This window comes from Manacus candei, unplaced genomic scaffold (genome assembly GCF_025592945.1).
Source record: "Manacus candei isolate 608988 ecotype Guabito, Panama unplaced genomic scaffold, ASM2559294v1 h1tg000045l, whole genome shotgun sequence".
NCBI classification, from domain to species: domain Eukaryota; kingdom Metazoa; phylum Chordata; class Aves; order Passeriformes; family Pipridae; genus Manacus; species Manacus candei.
The window spans coordinates 1,213,611-1,235,176 of NW_026138093.1; the positions used below are offsets into that span (position 1 = coordinate 1,213,611).

Below are 21,566 nucleotides of genomic sequence, written 5' to 3' on the forward strand. Positions count from 1 at the left end.
GGGCTCCCTCCATTTTTTGACAGGCAGTCCCTACCACTCTCTCCTCATCAGTGAGGTTCATTTTCCTGCAGTTTTTTGCCAGCCACCTTGCTCAGCACAATGATGATCAAGTAGGACTCCAGGGCTTTCTCCCAAGGATATCCTACATGCAGTCAACCAGGTGGCACAGAAGGTGAGAGCCTGAGAAGAGCAGGGAGATTTGTGCCAGGTGAGGTTTGCTGCAACTTAGCCCAGACCCCAAGCAAGAAAGCCCAGCCCTTCCAACCAGCTCTGGGATAAGGAGGAGGCCCTGAGGCTGCAGCTGATGGGGCTGCTCTGCTCTTTCCAGAGCTGCTGCATCTGTGGCCAGAGCGGGGCCACCATCTCCTGCTGGGATGGCACAGCAGGAAGAGCAGGGACACCCTGCACCTGCCCAATGCCAGGGCAGAGGGAGCTCATCAGTTTTCCTTTTCCCATCAGACCACCATGAGGGGAGGGCTGTAATGCATTTGCCCAGCTCGGAGACAGACACAGGCACTGCGATGCCAGGGAGTGCCTTTTTCCAGGAGGCAGGCAGGAGGCAGAGGAGGAGGGGTAAGTTGCCAAAGCTGCACCCCAGGGCTCTGCAGGGCTTGAAGCAGAAGGACCCAGGAGCAGAGCTCAGCACCTCCATGAACCCGTTTGCTTCCCCAGGCCCTGGGAACTGCTCCTGTGCTCCTCCTGTGCTGCCAAGGACACCCCAGGACAGTGCTCTGGCCTGAGGGACATCATAACCAGCTGGGAATGTGATGGCTGTGCTGGTCTGGGCACAGGTAAAAGGCAAAGCACCCTGCTGACCCTGGGCCTGGTGCCCCTGGGCCTGGCAAGGGGTGTCCAGGGTTGGCTTGGCAGAGCCTGTCTGCTCCAGGAGGACTGGAGACACTGCTCTGGCCTATCTTATCCAGGGCCTGGAGCAGCCTTGACCCTCCTGCTTCCCCTCACAGCATCCAGTTAAGACCCAGAGCTTGTTGCTCTCATGAAGGACTCTTCTGACAACACCAAGGAATAGGAGACCATCAACCCCACTACGAGCAAACTCCATACAAACCGACAGGCAAATCCCTCTCACAAAAGACGAGCAGCTCCAGCCCTGACAGTCAGGTAACATTGGGGTCATCCCAGAGCAGCTTCCCAGCAACTGAGGACAGCAGCTGCTCCAGCAGTCGGAGTGCTGACTGCAGGTGAAACCGCTCCCACCAGCAGTGTCAGACCCCAAATTCATCCAGCAGATCCTGAAGTCACCGTGACAGGAGCCGTGTTAGAGCACCCAGTGCTGGGAGCTCCACTCACCGGTGGGATGGTGAGACAGGGACCCACCGCTGACACGTCCCACGTCAGACAGGGAGGAGGAGCCCCCCGAAGGGAGGGAGCCAGGTGAGAGCAAAGTGCCCCTCCCTCAGCCTGGCAGAGGGGCTGTCCGGGCGGGCAGCATGGGGCCAGGAGCAGTGGCACGGGGAGGCAGGAGCTGTCCAGGCATCCCGGGGCTGGGACCCTCCTTTCCTCAGCAAGTGGGGCCCAGCTGGGGCAGGGGACACCTGCTGGGACACCCGTGCCCACAATGTCCCGTCCTCCCCAAGGCCTCCAGCCCTGCCCTTCAGCCAGCCAGGCAGGGACAGAGCAGCTCTTGGGGTCGATCCCGCAGGGAAGCTGCCCCAGCCCTGCAGAGGTGCCATGGTCTCTCTCCCCTCCAGCATGCCTGCTGTGTCAACAATCAGAGGCTGACCCGGACTTCTGTGGAGAAAAAATCCAGATAAATGGGCTCTGTGCCCACGTGTTCTGCCTGGTGAGTTGCTTCATGTTTTGACAGGCAGTCCCTGCCACTCTCTCCTCATCAGTACGTGTCTTTTTTTCTACAGTTTTTTGCCAGCCACCTTCCTCTGCACAATGATGATCGCATAGGATTCCAGGGTTTTCTCCGAAGGGATATCCTAGATGTAGTCTCCTGGGAAGCACAGAAGGTGAGAGCCTGACAAGAGCAGGGAGATTTTTGCCAGGTGAGATTTGCTGGAGCTTAGCCCAGACCCCAAGCAAGAAAGCCCAGCCCTTCCAACCAGCTCTGGGATAAGGAGGAGGCCCTGAGGCTGCAGCTGATGGGGCTGCTCTGCTCTTTCCAGAGCTGCTGCATCTGTGCCCAGAGTGGGGCCACCATCTCCTGCTGGGATGGCACAGCAGGAAGAGCAGGGACACCCTGCACCTGCCCAATGCCAGGGCAGAGGGAGCTCATCATTTTTCCTTTTCCCATCAGACCACCATGAGGGGAGGGCTGTAATGCATTTGCCCAGCTCGGAGACAGACACAGGCACTGCGATGCCAGGGAGTGCCTTTTTCCAGGAGGCAGGCAGGAGGCAGAGGAGGGGTAAGTTGCCAAAGCTGCACCCCAGGGCTCTGCAGGGCTTGAAGCAGAAGGACCCAGGAGAAGAGCTCAGCACCTCCATGAACCCGTTTGCTTCCCCAGGCCCTGGGAACTGTTCCTGTGCTCCTCCTGTGCTGCCAAGGACACCCCAGGACAGTGCTCTGGCCTGAGGGACATCATAACCAGCTGGGAATGTGATGGCTGTGCAACCCCAGCTGTTATCAACAGAAGTTGCCGTGACAGGAGCCGTGTGGCAGCCCCAAGTGCTGGGAGATGCACCCCCAGCCAGGAAGCATGAAGAACATCACAGATGTGAAACTGGTTCTGTCAGCAACTTATCAAATCACTTCAATAAATGTATAGGACTGCTTTTTAAAATATTTTTGTGTATTTGCAAAATTATGCAAATGGCACTTCTGATGTCGCAGCGTTTAGTAGATTGTTTCATCCTAATGCTTCACCTGACACATTGGAGGCTATTGCAAAGCCCAGGGCTTAGTAGTATCTTTGTTCAGGTTTCCCTTTCATCCCCCTTGGCTTTTGGCACAGCTTTCCTTTCCTTCCTATTCTATGGTTTCCCCTTGGTGTTGCAAGGGAGACGTTTGGAATGTTTTGCAATGCAGCGGTGCCACCGCCTTGATGCACTGAAGGCAGGGAAGCAGTGGCGGGGTGTTGTCAGCGCCGTCCTGTCCCTGCTGCCGGCGGCCCGGGGGCAGGAGCGCCCCGGCGGTGCCATGGCGGGGTTCCCCTCAGGTGTGGGCAGCCGCAGCCCGGCTGTTCGGGGCGGCCCCGGCGGTGCCATGGCGGCGTTCCCCTCAGGGCGGCCCCGGCGGTGTCACGGCGGGGTTCCCCTCAGGGCGGCCCCGGCGGTGCCATGGCGGGGTTCCCCTCAGGGCGGCCCCGGCGGTGCCAGGGCGGAGTTCCCCTCAGGGCGGCCCCCGCTGCCCACGCACGGCGGTGTTGCCGGGGCAGCCTCTTCCCCAGGCACATCTGTGGGCTGTGACCGAGCGGCGACCGCTTCCCGCTCTAAGAGCTGTAAGGGGGATATTTTTGAATTAGATGATCAATGGAGCATAGAGGCGTGAGAACGAAGTCATATTAGGATGTGAAACCAGCTAGAGTATGGTACAATGTAACTTATGGCAGAAGCTAATTGTAAGGTCCATTGTGCTTTTTAGCAAGTCAGCTTGATATTCCCTATTATCAGAGCTGAGTTCTTCCTTGGTTTTGCTACATATTGCAAGATAGATACATCTACCCTTGAAACACTATGGTAGAGGTCATACATAGGGGTGAGAAAGATGATGATGGGAGGAAGATTATGTGGGCAGGGGTCGCTCGCCCCTTGCCCCACAAGTAGGGCATGCGCAGACTGTTGCCATGAGGTAATGATCAGGCGGTGTTTGGCTGCCACTCAGGCATCACCTTATACTGGGTACTGGCCCTACGTAGTGTAATGTGGAACTGATAAAATGGGGTGTCAGGACTGCTGGGGTGAGCGATCCTCATCCTGCCATGGAGACTGTGTTGCTCCGCGGGGACGCCCGCTAAGCACGGGCACCGACCAGCTGCTGCAGATCCTGGCAGCCCTGGCCTGTCTGTGTGGGTAAGCACAGTTTTTGATAGGAAGCAACTGAGAGAACAAACTTTTTAATATCCTTTTTGTGTTCCTTTAATTCCCCTTTTATGTTTATACTATTTTTTCCCTTAATTTCCCCTTTTACTAACCAATATCGTGTTATCCATAATATTGTGTTAAGATCCTTTTTTGGTATCCCTTTTCACTAGTTAATACTGTATTAAATGCTGTTTGTAGTATTTGTTTTAATTCCACCCAATAAGGTAGTTATTTTGTATCCTTTTTAGTTTTTAATTCCTCTTGCTAAGTTTATTACTATTATTATTATTCTCACTGTAATAAAAGATATTTTGTGCGTTTGAATATTTCTGGCACTTGTCTTTATTCCGGACATGTATCCAAACAAACTTACACACACACAGTTTCTACTGAGAAGCTTCTGTCCTGTCAGGACAGTCAAACTGAACAAACGTGTTTTCTTGCTGCTGAACTTTACAAATGAAAAAAAACAAGTTACTGTTCTATGCCCAAGGTTCTGGATCCTGCCCCATGTATAACTTTAGCAGCTCTCCAGATGGAAGGGGATACCACAGCATTGGTGTTACTAGGAGTGACTTTGTGCATCCCCAGACATGGAGCTGTAGCTCACTAGACAGTGAGCAGCTTACCTGTTTTTCCCCATGCCCAGTTTCCTAAAACTGAGGAAAGAAAAGCAAGTATTTGTTTAGACAGCACCACAAACCAGAGGCTGGATGGATAAAAAAGTAATTTAATAAGCCTCGCTCTCAGGAGATGCTTAATAGACAGAAACACTCCTGTAGAGGAGCAGCTAATTCACAGAAGCATCAAAGAACTTCAATCAGACATTCACTCCACAGGGACAAGGCAAGGTTTGCCTTCTCTTCATCTGAGGTGAGGTTAAGCTCTTTAACATGAACAGTGCTGCTCCTCCAAATCTGCTTCAGTGCTTCCAAGTATGACAAAGGAAAGCGCAGCCCGTGAGTCTGCTGGGGAAGAAGAAACAGAAAACAAATCCTTCAGCTGAGAGCAGTGTCCTTATTGCACAGCAGTGTGTGAGGTTGTGGGGAGGGAGCAGCAGGAATGTGCTCCCTTCCCACATGGCACTGGTGTCACTGAGAGCATTCTCCAGAAGACTCGGTTTTATCCAGGCCTGTTTTATCTTCGTAGGGAAAATGCTGAACTCTATTCCGTGTTCCAGCACGCTTTTGGAGGTGGGGATGTTTACAGCACGTGGCTTTCTCCTGTGGTTTACACACGGAAGAATTAAATAGCCTTAAACTTACACTCTTGCCTAGCCCTACCCATTATTTCTGGAAGCTCACAGAAGTTTATTTCTAGCTGCCACACGCAGTCTTTGGATATAGTTTGACACAAGCACAGAGGAGCTCCATTCCCAGGCCTGGAGTCTTCAAGGGCAAGAAGGAATATTCTGGGATCTGCACATGTTGTTCAGGTGCCAGTGTACAACCTCAGTTCTGGAGGACCAGTGAGATTTACTTCCAAAGAAAAATAAGTGCCAGGCAAAAAGCCTTGCTGTAATTACCGAGACAAGGACAGACTGTGCCCTGTTTTGCCATTCGAGTGTTTCGGATCACAGAGCTATGACACAGCATCTCACTGCCAAAAAAGCAGAAATAAAGGTTCCAAAGCTCAAAGCCATGCTTAGGAAGGATTTATGACCCAGCAAAAGCACACTGTACCTGCGAGCAGGAACAGAGACAACCTGAAAAGTACATTTCAGAACAAGGTAGGTCTTTACTCACAGTGCTGACCCACCCTACCCTAAAATGAACACCCCTGCAGTGTGTTCCATTGGATACAGAATCTAACACGGGTTTAGCATGGCAGTGATCCCTAGGGAATATCTGCTGGCCTATCCAGTAGCCTCAGTAGAGGATGTGCTAAGGACACACCAGTAAGAGCTGGTTTTAGTTGCTCCAGTAGCTTTGCTCACTGGGCCATAAGGCATGCACCAGAAATCCTGTTAACATCTCGAGTGTTTAATTAAGCATGAGATCACATTGCTCAGTTCCACTGTTAAACTGCCTCTGTGGTGCAGCCTCAGCTCCTCTGGGCACTGCAGGGCTGGGCAGAAAGGCTCTGGGTGCTGAGGATCACGGCAGAACCCAGGCCCTGATGCCATTCTGGGCAAGCTCATCTCATGCAGCAAAACCCACCATGGAAAGATAAGTTTTGGGGTGTCTGCAGGAACAAACCTGGGCCGTGCCATCCTCACTGCCAGTGTCATCTGTCCCCATCATGGGAGTGTCTCTCCTGTTCCTTAAGGAATGATACACATAAACCATCTCCCTGCAAATTTCATCCTAAAAGAGAGCAGGGAGGAAACAGTCCCATGTGATCCACAGCCTCAGACTCATCTCACTGCACTTGCCAATGCTCCTGAATTCTGGAGTCACTCTTACAACAAAGCATGCAAGTCACCCTCCCAAATGAATTGTCCAACAGCCACCTCCGACAGCAATAAGGGACTCTCCAAAACACCTCTGAAAATTTATTTACAATCATCTTCTGCCTTAAAACTGCCCCTGCTAGAGTCCCAGGAGTGATGCTGTACAGAAAACAGGCCATTTAAGGGAAAGTATTAATGAACAGGTGTGCACCAACACATTTCCAGTCTGATACTGATCTGTTTCTTAAAAATCACATGCCCATCATCGGTCCTTGGTCAGAGCTGTGCAAAGCAATTCAGAGCTCTCTGGGCAGGTTGCCCATGGGATTTGTGGACACAAGTCTTCCATGTGTCCTGTCATCCTGGGTTGATCTGTGTGACATCAGAAGGCAAGGTGGCCCAAAAATTGGGGGGAAAAAGTCTCCAAAACCTACACAGTCTCAATATGGACACAAGCAAGATGGAGGAAAAAATCAGAAAGTTATGGTGTGTTTTTCTTGGGAAACATTCAATTCCTCCAAACAAACCCCAAACTGTACAAGATAATCTTTGCTGTGTGTCCTGCCCCCCCTTTTTTTTTTTAAAGTGAGATAAAAAGCACTTCTACAATTTCATACTAAAAAACCTTCATGGATAAGAAGCAGTATAAACACAGCATAATGCAAGATGCATGGATCAATGTTGTGGAACAACTTAGTAGTGCCCCTGGCACCTGCTTGGATACAGAGATAACCCAGAAGTGAAGACTAAATGCAGCCACAGCAGCAGCTGCAACCAGCAGAATTCCCTCTCTTGAGAAAACCTATTTTTAAAAATTATTCCTGTTCTTAAATAAAAAGAAGAGAGAAAAATCCTATTATCAAGACCTGTAGAGGCCATTTAGCTGCTGTAATGATCAACCCCATCAAACCTGAGACAAAAGCCATGTACCTCCCATACAGAATCATATGCTGAATTTAGTTTTGAAGCCCCCCCTCCAGAAGGTTGGAATGTGCCAGATCACTCAACAAACAACCCCACAGTATCCTAACAAACCCTAATGGGATGCAGGATCCAGCTCAGTGTAACTGCATGACCCTTACAGACCTTTTGCACAGGAGAGCAACAACTCACATGCCTCACATGCACTCCCCAGCCCACCCCAAATGTACAGGGGTGGCTTCACTGTACCCACAGCATTCTCTTGATCTGGTTCCACGGAGATGAGTGTGATCTCTGAACTGCAGTCTGATTTTGCTGTCTATTGTTGGCAATTTCCCACCTGAGAAAAATAAATCCTCCTTAGAAAGGAAGAAAACCAGACAAACGGTTAAACTGAGCCCCCCTGTGCTCTCCCCACTCTCTCAAGGCTGGACTGTTTGTTAAGCTATGTTTCAACACCCACATGTCCTCAAACTTGTTGTGGAGGGGGCAAGGAGAAAGAGATTTTTTAATTCTCTCCCCTTTCCTGTCTGCAAATAACTATAATAAATAGCAAGCTAGAGCCCAGGGAAAACTGCTACCAGTTAAATGCTCTCAGGATACAGTTTATCACAGCTGCCAGTTCCAGTCTAGGATAATCTTTATTCCACTCCAAGGGAGTGTCATCTCTCCCACTAGACACGGGGAGCAAACACACACGTGGGGCCTCACGGCACATGAAGCTGATGCTGGACTGTGATCTGGCAGAGTTCAGGCACACGGTGTGACTCTTGGGGTCGGTGCTGTGCCGGGCAAAGGCTCGGATTCGACGCTCATCGTGGGTCCCTTCCACCTCAGCCTGTTCTGTGACGGTGCGATGAGTTCCCTCTCTTTCAACACTTTTGTTCTTTTTAGGGCTCCTCGCTGCCCGGGGCCCGGAGCCCGCCTCCCGCGCGCCTGCTTCCCTGCCCGTTTTGGCGGCCGCAGCCGGGCGCTGAGTGCCCGCTCCCCGGGCGGGCCCGGCCGCTGCTCCAGGAGTGGGGGGGCAGCGCCGGCGCCTCGAGGATTCCCGGGATTCCCTGGCCGGTTTCCAGGCAACGCTCCCCGCGCGCTCCTCGCTCCAGGGCCGAACGTGCGCAGCCAATGGGAGGCGGCGGAGTGGGCGGGGCGAGGCGGGGCTTGGGCGGGGCGGGGGCGGGGCCGAGAGGGGCGGTTGGTGGGGTTTGGGTGGGAGCGGGCGGGGCGGGGCCGGGAGCGGGAGCGCTGCCGCTGAGCGGCCCCCGGGCAGAGACCCCGGGCAGCGGCCCCGAGACCCCCGGCGAGTGGCCCCCGGTGCGCGGCCCCGGGGGAGGGACCCCCCGTGTGCGGCCCCCGGCGAGTTGCCGCTGGTGAGCGACCCCCGGTGAGCGACGCCCAGGAAGTGACACCCGGTGAGCGACTCGCGGGGAAGAAGCCCCGGTAAGTGACCCCTGCGGAGGGACCCCCGGTGAATGACCCGCGGTGAACAACCCCTGGCAAGTGACCCCGGGGAGGGAGCCCCGGTAAGTCACCCCCGAGGAGGGCCCCCCGGTGAGTGAGCCCCGGGGACAGTCCCCCGGTGCGCGGCCCCCGGGGGTGTCGGGCCGGGGCTGGGCGCGTTCCTTCCCCGTGCAGAGCCGAGCGGGGCCGTGGCGGGAGCGGGGCCGGAGCGGAGCCGGCCGGGGGGGCAGAGGGGAGCCCTGAGCCGCCTTCTGCCGAGGGGGCTGCTGGAAAGGACCCTGCGCTGGGAGGAGCGGGGGACGTGGCCCGAGGCTGAGGCAGGGGAGCTTCAGGTCAGCTCCTGGACAAAGGTTTCTCGCCGTGTTTTTCGGGGGGGCTCGGGCACTGCCATGGGTTGCCCAGGCGGAGCCAGCACCCCGGCAGGTGTTTCAGAGGCGCCTGCATCTGGCCATGGCTGACACGCTTTAGTGGTTTGGGGGTTCCTGGGGCAGTGCTGGGCTGACAGTTGGACTTGATGGAATCATGGACCGTGCTGAGTTGGGAGGGTCCCACCGGCACCGTGGAGTCCAGCTCCTGAGTTTTAGGCACCACTAAAGGAACTGAATCTGGATCGAGCTGTTTGGCTCCAAAAACTCTTCTGCCCCTAGTCTACACTGCCAAGTGAAACAAAACAGACCGTGCAAAATAGAGGCCTGTGTTCCCCCCAAAGGGAAGGCAGGCAGTTGCAAACCGGGAGAATAAAGCAAAGCTCACAGCTTACATTCATGGTCCCCACAGTTGTATGACACATCAAACCAGTCCGCTGTTACCCATGTAGAACTGTCATCAGGACCCCCAAACTTTCTTGTGTGTATTTGTATAGATATGTATATATACACATACCTATGTATAGATCCGTATTTGTGTGTATCTCTGTAAGATTCTGTGTCTTTGGATGTGATATTGGCATGCTGTTGTTGTGTGGCAACAAGTGGACTTAAAAGGTTACAAGACTTTAGGAGATCGCCTTTCTGCTTGTGGGTTCTGTTTTTTAAAGAAGGTAACAAGAAAAGAACTCTTTAGCCAAATATCAGTTAAGGGCTCCTCGCTGCCCGGGGCCCGAAGCCCGCCTCCCGCGCGCCTGCTTCCCTGCCCGTTTTGGCGGCCGCAGCCGGGCGCTGAGTGCCCGCTCCCCGGGCGGGCCCGGCCGCTGCTCCAGGAGTGGGGGGGCAGCGGCGGCGCCTCGAGGATTCCCGGGATTCCCTGGCCGGTTTCCAGGCAACGCTCCCCGCGCGCTCCTCGCTCCAGGGCCGAACGTGCGCAGCCAATGGGAGGCGGCGGAGTGGGCGGGGCGAGGCGGGGCTTGGGCGGGGCGGGGGCGGGGCCGAGAGGGGCGGTTGGTGGGGTTTGGGTGGGAGCGGGCGGGGCGGGGCCGGGAGCGGGAGCGCTGCCGCTGAGCGGCCCCCGGGCAGAGACCCCGGGCAGCGGCCCCGAGACCCCCGGCGAGTGGTCCCCGGTGCGCGGCCCCGGGGGAGGGACCCCCCGTGTGCGGCCCCCGGCGAGTGGCCGCTGGTGAGCGACCCCCGGTGAGCGACGCCCAGTAAGTGACACCCGGTGAGCGACTCGCGGGGAAGAAGCCCCGGTAAGTGACCCCTGCGGAGGGACCCCCGGTGAATGACCCGCGGTGAACAACCCCTGTCAAGTGACCCCCGGGCTGTGAGTCCCGGGGACAGTCCCCCAGTGAGCGGCCCCCGGGGGTGTCAGGCCGGGGCTGGGCGCGTTCCCTCCCCGTGCAGAGCCGAGCGGGGCCGTGGCGGGAGCGGGGCCGGAGCGGAGCCGGCCGGGGGGGCAGAGGGGAGCCCTGAGCCGCCTTCTGCCGAGGGGGCTGCTGGAAAGGAGCCTGCGCTGGGAGGAGCGGGGGACGTGGCCCGAGGCTGAGGCAGGGGAGCTTCAGGTCAGCTCCTGGACAAAGGTTTCTCGCTGTGTTTTTCGGGGGGGGCTCGGGCACTGCAATGGGTTGCCCAGGCGGAGCCAGCACCCCGGCAGGTGTTTCAGAGGCGCCTGCATCTGGCCATGGCTGACACGCTTTAGTGGTTTGGGGGTTGCTGGGGCAGTGCTGGGCTGACAGTTGCACTTGATGGAATCATGGAATGTGCTGAGTTGGGAGGGTCCCACCGGCACCGTGGAGTCCAGCTCCTGAGTTTTAGGCACCACTAAAGGAACTGAATCTGGATCGAGCTGTTTGGCTCCAAAAACTCTTCTGCCCCTAGTCTACACTGCCAAGTGAAACAAAACAGAGCGTGCAAAATAGAGGCCTGTGTTCCCCCCAAAGGGAAGGCAGGCAGTTACAAAACGAAACAATAAAGTAAAGCTCAGAGCTTACATTCATGGTCCCCACAGTTGTATGACACATCAAACCAGTCCTCTGTTCATTACCCGTGTAGAACTGTCATCAGGAACCCCAAACTTTCTTGTGTGTATTTGTATAGATATGTATAGATATGTATAGGTAGATAGATATGCATACATAGATATGTATAGGTCTATATTTGTGTGTATCTCTGTAAGATTCTGTATCTTTGGATGTGATATTGGCATGCTATTGTTGTGTGGCAACAAGTGGACTTAAAAGGTTGCAACACTTTAGGAGATCACCTTTCTGCTTATGGGTCCTATTTTTTAAAGAAGGTAACAAGAAAAGAACTCTTTAGCCAAATATAACTTAAGACATTAATCAGACCAAATGTATTGATTTTTATTTCCAATTGTACAACAAGTCATTCAACTATTTGCATACTCCAAAGCTGGGTTGGAAACTTCTCCCTCAGAAATAAGAAAAGCTGTTTTCCAAGGCTGTTACTGACAGCCATGGCAGAGTTTCCAATAAAAACTCCCCGTTCTTGAAATGCAAAGCCTGAAAAATGAAACAAGCGTTAACCTGGAATTCTTGTTGCCAGCACTGATCTGGACAGAGTTATTAGACAGTGGAGCAAAGCTAGCACCACAAACAACCTTGGGCTCTGCATTCGTTAGTCATGGCAACAAAGTTTTGCTTTTCAACCCATCTGCTAAGGAAACCTTGCCAGAACTGTGAGCTTATAACACTACTTTTCTTAAGAAGTGAGGAGGCCTTAATCCAGTGTACACAGATGAGACCCTGAAATAGGAGAGAGGCCAGTTGCTGATGATCAGTGCAGATGAGGAATCAGCTCTGCTGAGTAGACTTCAAGCTTTGTGATTTTTACAAGTGGACTATTTCAAATCTGTTGTAGAAGAAACAGTCTTTTCTGTTTGATCAACTTTCCACTTTCAGAATACTGGAGTTTATCCCTAAAATTCAGCCTGTAGTTTCAAAAGATAAAAATCCTTCGAGGAAACCTTTCAGCCTCAGTAGCCAATTGCAATGTGCCCAGGGAAGTTCAGCAACAGCACCATTCATTAAATGAACTGTTCTGGACCAGCCATCCCAGAGAGATTGAGCTCCAGTGCCAAACCCCATAGAGTGCCAAGTGCCATAAGAGCTGATTTTTGGCTTTGCTGAGATTCTCTCTGGTTTCATTGGGTGTAGCTGGCACATCTGGAGCAAAAGGTCTGGGCAAAAGTACATCCTTAGAAGGGTCCAGTACAAATCATGTCACAAGATTAGCAATTTCTCTAACTGAAGAAGGCAATTAGATTCAGGAATGTATTTTTCTACCTCCTCTTTCCACACTGCTGCTGTGTTCCTTCATCATGCCCTGTGAGCAGTCCCAGTGCTCTGTGATTGATGCGATAAGGGACTTGCTTAACAGGGAAAAAACACCTCAGAGACAAAAGGTGCCACCACAGGAATCTCTTGCTGCCCAAGAAGTGCCCAGGCTGCCCCAACAACTGCACCTCACAGCCAAACGATCCAGACTTTCTTTCCTGGGGGAAAGGGCTGCTATTTCCCATTTTTTTCAACCCTGTGCTGAAATGGCCAAATTGACTCTCAAAATTGAATCCAAATGAAGATTCCTGCCAGACAAAAGGTGCAACCACAGAAAGTTCTTTGCTGCCCAAGAGGTGGACAGTATTTCCAACGCAGTGCACCTCAAAGCCAAAGCTTCCAGACTTTTTTTCCTGGTGGAGAGAGCTACTGTTCAATTTTTTCAGCCCTGCACTGTAATGGCCGGTCCCACCTCCTGGAAAATTTACTCCAAATGAAGATTCCTGCCAGACAAAAGGTACCACTACAAAAAACTCTTGCTACCCAAGAAGTGCCCAGGCTGTCTCAACAACTGCACCTCACAACCAAAGCTTCCAGACTTTTTTCCTGGTGGAAAGAGCTTCTGTTCCCTTTATTCAGCCCTGCTCTGCAATGGCCGGTCCCACATCCTGGAAAATTGAATCCAAATGAAGATTCCTGCCAGACAAAAGGTGCCACCACAGAAAACTCTTGCTGCCCATGAAGAGCCCAGGCTACACCAACTACACCTGAAACCAAAGGTTCCAGACTTTTTTTCCTGGTGGAAAGAACTGCTGTTCCCTTTTTTCAGGCCTGCGCTGCAATGGCCCGGCCCAGCTCCTGGAAAATTAAATGCAAATGAAGATGCCTGCCAGACAAAAGGTGCCACCACAGAAAACTCTTGCTGCCCATGAAGTGCCCAGGCTACACTAACAATTGAACCTCAAAACCAAAGCTTCCAGACTTTTTTTCCTTAGGGCAAGAGCTGCTCTTCCCTCTTTTCAGCCCTGCGCTGCAATGGCCGGTCCCACCTCATGAAAAACTTACTCCAAATGAGGATTCATGCCAGACAAAAGATGCCACTACAGAAAACTGTTCCTGCCCAAGAAGTGCCCAGGCTGCCCCAACAACCTGAAACCAAAGGATCCAGACTTTTTTCCTGGTGGAAAGAGCTGCTGTTCCCTTTTTTCAGCCCTGCGCTGCAATGACCGGTCCCACCTTTTAAAAAGTTGAATCCAAATGAAGATTCCTGCCAGACAAAAGGTGCCACCACAGAAAGCTCTTTGCTTCCTAAGAACTTCCCAGGGTGCCCCAATAACTGCATTCCCAAATGAAGGTTCCAGACTTTTTTTCCTGGTGGAAAGAGCTGCTGTTCCATTTCTTCAGCCCTGCTCTGCAATGGCTCGTCCCACCTCCCGAAAAATTTACTCCAAATGAGGACTCCTGCCAGACAAAAGGTGCCACCACAGAAAACTCTTCCTGTCCAAGAAGTGCCCAGGCTACACCAACTACACCTGAAACCAAAGGTTCCAGACTTTTTTTCCTGGTGGAAAGAACTGCTGTTCCCTTTTTTCAGGCCTGCGCTGCAATGGCCCGGCCCAGCTCCTGGAAAATTAAATGCAAATGAAGATGCCTGCCAGACAAAAGGTGCCACCACAGAAAACTCTTGCTGCCCATGAAGTGCCCAGGCTACACTAACAATTGAACCTCAAAACCAAGGCTTCCAGACTTTTTTTCCTTAGGGCAAGAGCTGCTGTTCCCTCTTTTCAGCCCTGCGCTGCAATGGCCGGTCCCACCTCATGAAAAACTTACTCCAAATGAGGATTCCTGCCAGACAAAAGATGCCACTACAGAAAACTGTTCCTGCCCAAGAAGTGCCCAGGCTGCCCCAACAACCTGAAACCAAAGGATCCAGACTTTTTTCCTGGTGGAAAGAGCTGCTGTTCCCTTTTTTCAGCCCTGCTCTGCAATGACCGGTCCCACCTTTTAAAAAGTTGAATCCAAATGAAGATTCCTGCCAGACAAAAGGTACCACCACAGAAAGCTCTTTGCTGCCCAAGAAGTGCCCAGGCTGCACCAGCTACACCTGAAGCCAAAGGATCCAGACTTTTTCTCCTTAGGGAAAGAGCTGCTGTTCCCTTTTTTCAGCCCTGCGCTGCAATGACCGGTCCCACCTTTAAAAAAATTCAATCCAAATGAAGATTCCTGCCAGACAAAAGGTGCCACCACAGAAAGCTCTTTGCTTCCTAAGAACTTCCCAGGCTGCCCCAATAACTGCACCTCCAAACCAGTTTCCAGACTTTTTTTCCTGGTGGAAAGAGCTGCTGTTCCATTTCTTCAGCCCTGCTCTGCAATAGCTCGTCCCACCTCCCGAAAAATTTACTCCAAATGAGGACTCCTGCCAGAGAAAAGATGCCACCACAGAAAACTCTTCCTGTCCAAGAAGTGCCCACGTGCCCCAACAACTGCACCTCAAAGCCAAAGCTTCCAGACTTTTTTCCTGGTGGAAAGAGCTGCTGTTCCCTTTTTTCAGCCCTGCGCTGCAATGACCGGTCCCACCTTTTAAAAAGTTGAATCCAAATGAAGATTCCTACCAGACAAAAGGTGCCACCACAGAAAACTCTTCCTGCCCAAGAAGTGCCCAGGCTACACCAACTACACCTGAAACCAAAGGTTCCAGACTTTTTTTCCTGGTGGAAAGAACTGCTGTTCCCTTTTTTCAGGCCTGCGCTGCAATGGCCCGGCCCAGCTCCTGGAAAATTAAATGCAAATGAAGATGCCTGCCAGACAAAAGGTGCCACCACAGAAAACTCTTGCTGCCCATGAAGTGCCCAGGCTACACTAACAATTGAACCTCAAAACCAAAGCTTCCAGACTTTTTTTCCTTAGGGCAAGAGCTGCTCTTCCCTCTTTTCAGCCCTGCGCTGCAATGGCCGGTCCCACCTCATGAAAAACTTACTCCAAATGAGGATTCCTGCCAGACAAAAGATGCCACTACAGAAAACTGTTCCTGCCCAAGAAGTGCCCAGGCTGCCCCAACAACCTGAAACCAAAGGATCCAGACTTTTTTCCTGGTGGAAAGAGCTGCTGTTCCCTTTTTTCAGCCCTGCTCTGCAATGACCGGTCCCACCTTTTAAAAAGTTGAATCCAAATGAAGATTCCTGCCAGACAAAAGGTGCCACCACAGAAAGCTCTTTGCTTCCTAAGAACTTCCCAGGGTGCCCCAATAACTGCATTCCCAAATGAAGGTTCCAGACTTTTTTTCCTGGTGGAAAGAGCTGCTGTTCCATTTCTTCAGCCCTGCTCTGCAATGGCTCGTCCCACCTCCCGAAAAATTTACTCCAAATGAGGACTCCTGCCAGACAAAAGGTGCCACCACAGAAAACTCTTCCTGCCCAAGAAGTGCCCAGGCTACACCAACTACACCTGAAACCAAAGCTTCCAGACTTTTTTTCCTGGGGGAAAGAACTGCTGTTCCCTTTTTTCAGGCCTGCGCTGCAATGGCCCGGCCCAGCTCCTGGAAAATTAAATGCAAATGAAGATGCCTGCCAGACAAAAGGTGCCACCACAGAAAACTCTTGCTGCCCATGAAGTGCCCAGGCTACACTAACAATTGAACCTCAAAACCAAAGCTTCCAGACTTTTTTTCCTTAGGGCAAGAGCTGCTGTTCCCTCTTTTCAGCCCTGCGCTGCAATGGCCGGTCCCACCTCATGAAAAACTTACTCCAAATGAGGATTCCTGCCAGACAAAAGATGCCACTACAGAAAACTGTTCCTGCCCAAGAAGTGCCCAGGCTGCCCCAACAACCTGAAACCAAAGGATCCAGACTTTTTTCCTGGTGGAAAGAGCTGCTGTTCCCTTTTTTCAGCCCTGCTCTGCAATGACCGGTCCCACCTTTTAAAAAGTTGAATCCAAATGAAGATTCCTGCCAGACAAAAGGTGCCACCACAGAAAGCTCTTTGCTGCCCAAGAAGTGCCCAGGCTGCACCAGCTACACCTGAAGCCAAAGGATCCAGACTTTTTCTCCTTAGGGAAAGAGCTGCTGTTCCCTTTTTTCAGCCCTGCGCTGCAATGACCGGTCCCACCTTTAAAAAAATTCAATCCAAATGAAGATTCCTGCCAGACAAAAGGTGCCACCACAGAAAGCTCTTTGCTTCCTAAGAACTTCCCAGGCTGCCCCAATAACTGCACCTCCAAACCAAAGTTTCCAGACTTTTTTTCCTGGTGGAAAGAGCTGCTGTTCCATTTCTTCAGCCCTGCTCTGCAATAGCTCGTCCCACCTCCCGAAAAATTTACTCCAAATGAGGACTCCTGCCAGAGAAAAGATACCACCACAGAAAACTCTTCCTGTCCAAGAAGTGCCCAGGTGCCCCAACAACTGCACCTCAAAGCCAAAGCTTCCAGACTTTTTTCCTGGTGGAAAGAGCTGCTGTTCCCTTTTTTCAGCCCTGCGCTGCAATGACCGGTCCCACCTTTTAAAAAGTTGAATCCAAATGAAGATTCCTGCCAGACAAAAGGTGCCACCACAGAAAACTCTTGCTGCCCATGAAGTGCCCAGGCTACACTAACAATTGAACCTCAAAACCAAAGCTTCCAGTCTTTTTTTCCTTAGGGCAAGAGCTGCTCTTCCCTCTTTTCAGCCCTGCGCTGCAATGGCCGGTCCCACCTCATGAAAAACTTACTCCAAATGAGGATTCCTGCCAGACAAAAGATGCCACTACAGAAAACTGTTCCTGCCCAAGAAGTGCCCAGGCTGCCCCAACAACCTGAAACCAAAGGATCCAGACTTTTTTCCTGGTGGAAAGAGCTGCTGTTCCCTTTTTTCAGCCCTGCTCTGCAATGACCGGTCCCACCTTTTAAAAAGTTGAATCCAAATGAAGATTCCTGCCAGACAAAAGGTGCCACCACAGAAAGCTCTTTGCTTCCTAAGAACTTCCCAGGGTGCCCCAATAACTGCATTCCCAAATGAAGGTTCCAGACTTTTTTTCCTGGTGGAAAGAGCTGCTGTTCCATTTCTTCAGCCCTGCTCTGCAATGGCTCGTCCCACCTCCCGAAAAATTTACTCCAAATGAGGACTCCTGCCAGACAAAAGGTGCCACCACAGAAAACTCTTCCTGCCCAAGAAGTGCCCAGGCTACACCAACTACACCTGAAACCAAAGCTTCCAGACTTTTTTTCCTGGGGGAAAGAACTGCTGTTCCCTTTTTTCAGGCCTGCGCTGCAATGGCCCGGCCCAGCTCCTGGAAAATTAAATGCAAATGAAGATGCCTGCCAGACAAAAGGTGCCACCACAGAAAACTCTTGCTGCCCATGAAGTGCCCAGGCTACACTAACAATTGAACCTCAAAACCAAAGCTTCCAGACTTTTTTTCCTTAGGGCAAGAGCTGCTCTTCCCTCTTTTCAGCCCTGCGCTGCAATGGCCGGTCCCACCTCATGAAAAACTTACTCCAAATGAGGATTCCTGCCAGACAAAAGATGCCACTACAGAAAACTGTTCCTGCCCAAGAAGTGCCCAGGCTGCCCCAACAACCTGAAACCAAAGGATCCAGACTTTTTTCCTGGTGGAAAGAGCTGCTGTTCCCTTTTTTCAGCCCTGCTCTGCAATGACCGGTCCCACCTTTTAAAAAGTTGAATCCAAATGAAGATTCCTGCCAGACAAAAGGTGCCACCACAGAAAGCTCTTTGCTGCCCAAGAAGTGCCCAGGCTGCACCAGCTACACCTGAAGCCAAAGGATCCAGACTTTTTCTCCTTAGGGAAAGAGCTGCTGTTCCCTTTTTTCAGCCCTGCGCTGCAATGACCGGTCCCACCTTTAAAAAAATTCAATCTAAATGAAGATTCCTGCCAGACAAAAGGTGCCACCACAGAAAGCTCTTTGCTTCCTAAGAACTTCCCAGGCTGCCCCAATAACTGCACCTCCAAACCAGTTTCCAGACTTTTTTTCCTGGTGGAAAGAGCTGCTGTTCCATTTCTTCAGCCCTGCTCTGCAATAGCTCGTCCCACCTCCCGAAAAATTTACTCCAAATGAGGACTCCTGCCAGAGAAAAGATGCCACCACAGAAAACTCTTCCTGTCCAAGAAGTGCCCACGTGCCCCAACAACTGCACCTCAAAGCCAAAGCTTCCAGACTTTTTTCCTGGTGGAAAGAGCTGCTGTTCCCTTTTTTCAGCCCTGCGCTGCAATGACCGGTCCCACCTTTTAAAAAGTTGAATCCAAATGAAGATTCCTGCCAGACAAAAGGTGCCACCACAGAAAGCTCTTTGCTTCCTAAGAACTTCCCAGGGTGCCCCAATAACTGCATTCCCAAATGAAGGTTCCAGACTTTTTTTCCTGGTGGAAAGAGCTGCTGTTCCATTTCTTCAGCCCTGCTCTGCAATGGCTCGTCCCACCTCCCGAAAAATTTACTCCAAATGAGGACTCCTGCCAGACAAAAGGTGCCACCACAGAAAACTCTTCCTGCCCAAGAAGTGCCCAGGCTACACCAACTACACCTGAAACCAAAGCTTCCAGACTTTTTTTCCTGGTGGAAAGAACTGCTGTTCCCTTTTTTCAGGCCTGCGCTGCAATGGCCCGGCCCAGCTCCTGGAAAATTAAATGCAAATGAAGATGCCTGCCAGACAAAAGGTGCCACCACAGAAAACTCTTGCTGCCCATGAAGTGCCCAGGCTACACTAACAATTGAACCTCAAAACCAAAGCTTCCAGACTTTTTTTCCTTAGGGCAAGAGCTGCTGTTCCCTCTTTTCAGCCCTGCGCTGCAATGGCCGGTCCCACCTCATGAAAAACTTACTCCAAATGAGGATTCCTGCCAGACAAAAGATGCCACTACAGAAAACTGTTCCTGCCCAAGAAGTGCCCAGGCTGCCCCAACAACCTGAAACCAAAGGATCCAGACTTTTTTCCTGGTGGAAAGAGCTGCTGTTCCCTTTTTTCAGCCCTGCTCTGCAATGACCGGTCCCACCTTTTAAAAAGTTGAATCCAAATGAAGATTCCTGCCAGACAAAAGGTGCCACCACAGAAAGCTCTTTGCTGCCCAAGAAGTGCCCAGGCTGCACCAGCTACACCTGAAGCCAAAGGATCCAGACTTTTTCTCCTTAGGGAAAGAGCTGCTGTTCCCTTTTTTCAGCCCTGCGCTGCAATGACCGGTCCCACCTTTAAAAAAATTCAATCCAAATGAAGATTCCTGCCAGACAAAAGGTGCCACCACAGAAAGCTCTTTGCTTCCTAAGAACTTCCCAGGCTGCCCCAATAACTGCACCTCCAAACCAGTTTCCAGACTTTTTTTCCTGGTGGAAAGAGCTGCTGTTCCATTTCTTCAGCCCTGCTCTGCAATAGCTCGTCCCACCTCCCGAAAAATTTACTCCAAATGAGGACTCCTGCCAGAGAAAAGATGCCACCACAGAAAACTCTTCCTGTCCAAGAAGTGCCCAGGTGCCCCAACAACTGCACCTCAAAGCCAAAGCTTCCAGACTTTTTTCCTGGTGGAAAGAGCTGCTGTTCCCTTTTTTCAGCCCTGCGCTGCAATGACCGGTCCCACCTTTTAAAAAATTCAATCCAAATGAAGATTCCTGCCAGACAAAAGGTGCCACCACAGAAAACTCTTGCTGCCCATGAAGTGCCCAGGCTACACTAACAATTGAACCTCAAAACCAAAGCTTTCAGACTTTTTTTCCTTAGGGCAAGAGCTGCTCTTCCCTCTTTTCAGCCCTGCGCTGCAATGGCCGGTCCCACCTCATGAAAAACTTACTCCAAATGAGGATTCCTGCCAGACAAAAGATGCCACTACAGAAAACTGTTCCTGCCCAAGAAGTGCCCAGGCTGCCCCAACAACTGCACCTCAAAGCCAAAGCTTCCAGACTTTTTTCCTGGTGGAAAGAGCTGCTGTTCCCTTTTTTCAGCCCTGCGCTGCAATGACCGGTCCCACCTTTTAAAAAGTTGAATCCAAATGAAGATTCCTGCCAGACAAAAGGTGCCACCACAGAAAGCTCTTTGCTTCCTAAGAACTTCCCAGGGTGCCCCAATAACTGCATTCCCAAATGAAGGTTCCAGACTTTTTTTCCTGGTGGAAAGAGCTGCTGTTCCATTTCTTCAGCCCTGCTCTGCAATGGCTCGTCCCACCTCCCGAAAAATTTACTCCAAATGAGGACTCCTGCCAGACAAAAGGTGCCACCACAGAAAACTCTTCCTGCCCAAGAAGTGCCCAGGCTACACCAACTACACCTGAAACCAAAGGTTCCAGACTTTTTTTCCTGGTGGAAAGAACTGCTGTTCCCTTTTTTCAGGCCTGCGCTGCAATGGCCCGGCCCAGCTCCTGGAAAATTAAATGCAAATGAAGATGCCTGCCAGACAAAAGGTGCCACCACAGAAAACTCTTGCTGCCCATGAAGTGCCCAGGCTACACTAACAATTGAACCTCAAAACCAAAGCTTCCAGACTTTTTTTCCTTAGGGCAAGAGCTGCTCTTCCCTCTTTTCAGCCCTGCGCTGCAATGGCCGGTCCCACCTCATGAAAAACTTACTCCAAATGAGGATTCCTGCCAGACAAAAGATGCCACTACAGAAAACTGTTCCTGCCCAAGAAGTGCCCAGGCTGCCCCAACAACCTGAAACCAAAGGATCCAGACTTTTTTCCTGGTGGAAAGAGCTGCTGTTCCCTTTTTTCAGCCCTGCTCTGCAATGACCGGTCCCACCTTTTAAAAAGTTGAATCCAAATGAAGATTCCTGCCAGACAAAAGGTGCCACCACAGAAAGCTCTTTGCTGCCCAAGAAGTGCCCAGGCTGCACCAGCTACACCTGAAGCCAAAGGATCCAGACTTTTTCTCCTTAGGGAAAGAGCTGCTGTTCCCTTTTTTCAGCCCTGCGCTGCAATGACCGGTCCCACCTTTAAAAAAATTCAATCCAAATGAAGATTCCTGCCAGACAAAAGGTACCACCAGAGAAAGCTTTTTGCTTCCTAAGAACTTCCCAGGCTGCCCCAATAACTGCACCTCCAAACCAGTTTCCAGACTTTTTTTCCTGGTGGAAAGAGCTGCTGTTCCATTTCTTCAGCCCTGCTCTGCAATAGCTCGTCCCACCTCCCGAAAAATTTACTCCAAATGAGGACTCCTGCCAGAGAAAAGATAC

At 51.6% G+C, this 21,566-nt stretch overlaps 1 long non-coding RNA gene and 2 pseudogenes across 1 annotated transcript; 2 read left to right on the forward strand and 1 right to left on the reverse strand.

Annotated features, from left to right (window-relative positions):
• The window catches only part of LOC127474808 (uncharacterized), a 1,366,245-nt pseudogene that overhangs the window by 1,113,701 nt on the left and 230,978 nt on the right, over nt 1-21,566 (forward strand).
• The window catches only part of LOC127474840 (zinc finger protein 883-like), a 177,877-nt pseudogene that overhangs the window by 42,466 nt on the left and 113,845 nt on the right, over nt 1-21,566 (reverse strand).
• On the forward strand, nt 458-1,788 carry LOC127474961 (uncharacterized). The gene is made up of 4 exons (XR_007906013.1): nt 458-573; nt 673-791; nt 1,001-1,392; nt 1,710-1,788. It is a non-coding gene; the product is annotated as an uncharacterized LOC127474961 (long non-coding RNA).